Genomic DNA, 5,372 nt, shown 5'->3' with positions numbered 1-5,372 from the left:
AAAAATCAAACTCCCTCGCAGTTTTTATGAGAGGTACCACCATCTAGAAGTAACAAAAACAAAGTAGTTTTCCCAGTGACATTTCATCTCTAAAGCATAAAAGCTATGTAATAGCTTATACAAATTAACCAATTTTTGGGGGGGGTTCAAGACAGGGTTTCTCTGTATTGCTTTGGAGGCTGTCCTGGAACTCGCTCTATAGACCAGGCCGGCTTTGAACTCATACAGCTCTGCCTGCCTCTGCCTCCCCAGTGCTGGGATTAAAGGCGAGTGCCACCAATGCCTGGCTCAAATTAACCAATGTTTTTATAAAAATAAAGCAGCTTTGTATTGGATTAATGATGTTATATTGCACTTGGGGTGAAGCATGAGGCATGAGCATTTACTAGTAATCGGGCACTTTCAGTCTAATCAATCTCCATGGTTATCATTTAATTTTTGGCAATGGACAGTAACTGGCCATGTATTTTGATACTTAAAGTCATAACCTGTAGAGAACAAGACGCAGTGTATTATAGTAACAAGGTTTGTATTTGACAAATGGCTGCAACACTGGACATACTTCTTTTATGCACTTGGTGATTTGTTTTGCTGTCTTCACTTGTTGTAGGTCCTTGATTTGACTTTTCAGTGTTCATGTTGTCTCCATCTGCAGTCTCCGACATTTCTTCATGTTCCTCTTCATCATATAGATCTGGTGAACTGTCCAGCTAATTTAATTTTCAGTCCTCTGTTCTAGTGAGGCTTCCTTTTCATTCCAAACGGTTGCTTCTTTTTTTTGCTCTTCCTCTCCACTGTGTTGTTATTCCTGAATCTGACACTTGGGCTCCTAGCCTTCAGCAGCAGCCTGTTTCTTAACTAAGGTACCTGGAGTCATGGCATCATTGGCTTCTGAATCACTATAGATATCTTCATCATCACCTATCATGTTGTGGTAAGCAGTGTTTGGTTCATCTGTTTCCATCAGACCATTGTCTTTATCAGCTGGAGATACACTGCCAGGATATTCATTTCATCCCACTTCTGGGACTTTGTACTCATCTCTTCTCCTAGCCACCACCAGGGAAGCTACAGACATCTTGTTCTTCAGGATTCCCTTAATGTGTCTATGAGAGGCCATCAAGGTCACCATTGCTGGTTGCTCCAACTGTCAGCTCAGGGTTCCTGCTGGCATGGGAAGAAGGGGTGGTTGCTGCAGAGACCATCTAGTCCACTTCAGAGCTTGTACACGAGGCTCAAGAAGCTCCATCGGTTGTCCTGGAAACCATAACCAGTATCACCTCATGACACAATGACCTTGACAAATGCCACAGCAGACTGCACAGCTGGATACCCTTCACTGCCGCTTGCACTGTATCCCATGGACACACAGAGGCGGCCAACCTGGTGTCCCAGGACAGGAGCGACACACATGCTGAAGCCCCCTTTATTTCTTTAGATGAAATTCTGGAGTAAAGACGATGGCATATTCCTGTACTCCTAGCAGCCTAGAGGAGTTAGGAGTATACGGAATATGAGGTCCTTCTCAGGTTTATTCGACCCTGTCTCACACAAAACGAAAAAGTTCTGTCATTAAAAAGAACACGAGTCCCAAGAGTATCAAAGTCTAGAAAAAACAGGCTGAAAGGCCCCCCTCTTGATCCCCCCCAAGGAGGGCCTCACCCTCCCTGGGGAATGATGTGGGGATTGGGTGGGGGGCTGGGGGGGCTGGTGGAGGGGCAAGGGAGGAGGGGAGGGAGAGGGAGCTTCGATTGACATGTGAAGCAAGCTTGTTTCTAATAAAAAAGCCCCCTCTTGTGTTAGGAGATAACACATTTCCTCATCTCTAGCATGTCTCAAGAGACACCACTAGTAGGGAAGACACAACATCATTTCCAATGACATGACGCACAAACACACCCAGATAAAGCATCTCCTAAACAGACCAGGGGGTTTGGCTCCCCCCCCTTTTTTTTTTTTTGGTTTTTCGAGACAGGGTTTCTCTGTATTGTTTTGGAGGCTATCGGTCCAGCCCAGCCTCGAACTCACAGAGATCCGCCTGCCTCTGCCTCCCGAGTGCTGGGATTAAAGGCGTGCGCCACCACCGCCCGGCTGGTTTGGCTCCCCTTTAGCTAGACACACAAACACCTTCCCTGAGATACTGCTCGTGCCACCACTTACTAGACAAGCTTCACTGAGACCAGCCTATGATCACCACCCCCCACTGAACATAGGACACTGGCTGCAAGTGTGATCACATACCCATGTAAACTCAGTCTATAGTATGCAACTATGCCAAGATTAAGGCATCCCCAATACAATTGTAGGGTGCACACCGACCCTAGCTGAGAACCTCACAGAAGGGTATAAGTACAGCCTCTGGTTTATGAATATACCAAATCATATCCCCAAATTGGAGATGAGACAAAACCTCTAATGGTGTTTCTCTTGCCTAGCAAGAGAAGGCTTAAGACATGCCACCTCCAGGGCTGAATGGGACATGGACCAAATGGTGCCAAGGCCAACCCTAGTAGGCTATATAACTCAGAGAAAGGCCTCCTGAGCTTCCTCTGCGGACACTCTCAGCCTTTACAGTGTCACCTAGGGGGGAACCAAACGTCCCTCTGTGCACAGTCTACCCTGATTTGCTTTTGTTACTGGGGTTTTCTTTGTTTTGAGACAGGGTCTCACTGTAGCCCAGGCTGGCCTTAAACTCCTGATCCTCCCCACCTCAGCCTTCCCAGTGCTGGGATTACAGGCTTGCATCACCCATGCTGGCTTATCCTGAAGTTTCAAATGCAAAGCCTGGATCCCATCTCCTAGGCAATTCTCCAGGTCCAGGATTGCTGGTAAGGTTGACCCTGTGTCTCCCCATGCTGGGCCCCTGCGTGCAGAGAGAGGCCTGGCTGTTCTGGGCATTGAGAAGCCATCACTTGACCCAGAAATGGAGGGCCATCACTACCATTTCAGCTGCAGCCAAGTGTGGCTCTCTCCCCCTCCAGGGCATCCTGGCTCTCAAGCCTGCCAAATTACCCTCACTAACAGCAGGACTTCAAGGGCCCTCCAGGCCTCTCATGATGGCTAAGTCTGCACCCAGGCACCTCAGCCAATTCAACTCACACTGACTCTGCCCTCTGGAGTTAGCAGAACCATTTGTTGGGAGCAGTCCTCATTTCCCGGTCCCTCTTGCCTCTTCCCTCCTCAGCTTTTGTCCAAGGGTGTGCTGGCCTGTGTGTCCTCTGCTGCCTGTCCGTGGGAGCTCAAGGACTGCCTGTGCAGGTCACAGCTACTCCTCCCCTTTGGATCTTGCAAACAGGCAGGCCTCTGGCTGGGGAGGAGCCCGGTTCTGTGGGCCCTGTCCTGGGAGACTTGGGGTGAGTGACAGGGGCTTCCTATCAGTGAGGAAGTAAGGGGTACCCAGGATCATCACCTTAACACATGTGACATAGAGGAAACACCAGGTTATTCTTGGGTGACGGGACACGCGGGCAGACTAGGGCCACAGTTGTATGAACTAGGGAGCTTTGGAGAACACAGCGGGGAGCCAGAGAACAGCATCCATGGAGGACAGGGGTTGGCTCCGTGGTCTGATCAGCAAGCCCTGAGTGGGAGGTTGTCTCTTCATAGTGCCTGCACTGGGTCGGATGGAGAGCCTGGCTCATTCCATACTGTGAAAAATTGGATGCAGGGATATGGGCAAGTATTATCTATCACCATGGACTCTGAGTTATCCTAGGTCATGGGTGCAACTCTGAACGAGATCTTCCTTTATGCTGGAGATGTGATGTGCTTGTTTTTGACAGGCAGGTGTAATACTGGGATTTGCTGCCATAGATGCTCCTTTTGTCTATCTCAGCCTTCCTCTTGGGATGCTGAGGGTTGCTGTATGTCAAAGATTCTCTGTGAGGTCCTGGAGAGTTGTGTTTGAATTTTTGTGTTCCTTTAGGGAAAAGACAGCTTGGGCTGAATAGAAACCAGTACTGTTTTTGTTTTGTTTTGTTGTTGTTTACTCTGTTCTTGGCAACGGGACAAAATCCATCCCCATTTGTTCTCTGCATGATCAGGAGAGTCCTGCCAAGGTACAAACTGGCTGATAGCAGAGGAAGCTGGAATAGATGTTTTTGCAGTACTCAGGAAAAGACTGGGAGGCCAGTGAGATCATGCAGCAGGTAAAGACACTTGTTTGCAAGCCTGGGTACTTGAGTTTGATCCGCGGGAGCTACATTGTGGAACCCAACAACTAATTCCCTCAAATTGACCTCTAAGCTCCACAAATGTGCCATGGTGCTTGTATACACACACACACACACACACACACACACACACACACACACGCATGCACGCACGCACGCACAAAAAATAAAAAATGATACCTTTTATCTTTTGAGACAAGGTCTCACTATGTCATCCTTGCTGGCCTGGAACTCAATATGTAGATCAGGCTGGCCTTGAACCCACAGAGATCTGCCTGCCTCTGCCTCAGGACTGCTGGGATTACAGATGTGTGCCTGGCCAGATACATGTAATTTTTAAAGAAAAGAAAAAGAATAGTAGAAATGATTGCATTGTCCTGGAGGCCGGGGCACAAATCTCAAGGATGGAGAATGAGGGTGTGTTTGGGTGCATTACTTCTGAATAAAGCACAGCCAAATAAGGAGAGCGGTGATGTGGGGATGAGGAGGTAGTTGTGTCACTGCACACAGTTGGGCCTCCTCCATTTTTTTTTCTGCGGGGTAGTGTCAGTGGTCTGGGGCGTTGAGCTTCTCAGGTCTCAGGTTCTCCTGCTGAGCCTAGTGTGGCAGATCCTTCAGGGTGGTCATCTTGGGCCATGAGCTGCCTACTGATTTGCCAGAGTTAACCCTAAAAAACCCAATTTCTGAGACTACAGTGATGACTTAGCAGTTGAGAGCCTTTGCTGTTCTCCCAGAGGATGAGAGTTCGATTCCAAGAACTCATATCAGGCGGCTCACAACTACCTCTAACTTTAGTTCTAGGGGATCTGACACCCTCTGTTTGTCCCTGTTGGCACCTACACACATGTGCATACTCATACATATGCATGCACATAAATAAAGGTAATCTATAAATTTGATGATAAAATAAGAATACAAACAGTATAAACATATCCACTTACGGTGGTGCACACTTGTAATCCCAGCACTTGTGGGGAACAGGCCGGGGGATCAGGAATTCAAGTCAATTCTGATCAATTAGTGCATTTGAGGCCAACCTGGGGTACGTGAGATCATATTTCAAAAACAAAACTAAACAAAATTAACAACAAGCAAGGCAGTATACAGGTTAAAATAGTACAAGGTTTTGAGGGGATAGATTCAAATTTTTGTTATTGCATATGAGATAACTATGCATACTAACACCTCCAAGTATTTACA

General features: G+C 47.5%; 1 pseudogene; it reads right to left on the bottom strand.

Annotated features, from left to right (window-relative positions):
- Positions 1 to 462: 462 nt before the first annotated feature.
- LOC110342168 lies at positions 463 to 1,132 on the bottom strand (annotated as a pseudogene).
- Positions 1,133 to 5,372: the final 4,240 nt, after the last annotated feature.

The sequence above is a fragment of the Mesocricetus auratus genome, unplaced genomic scaffold, assembly GCF_017639785.1.
Source record: "Mesocricetus auratus isolate SY011 unplaced genomic scaffold, BCM_Maur_2.0 Super-Scaffold_100003, whole genome shotgun sequence".
Taxonomy (NCBI): Eukaryota; Metazoa; Chordata; class Mammalia; order Rodentia; family Cricetidae; genus Mesocricetus; species Mesocricetus auratus.
The sequence above is the reverse complement of the archived record's forward strand: the minus strand, read 5'-3'. Positions and strand labels throughout refer to the sequence as shown.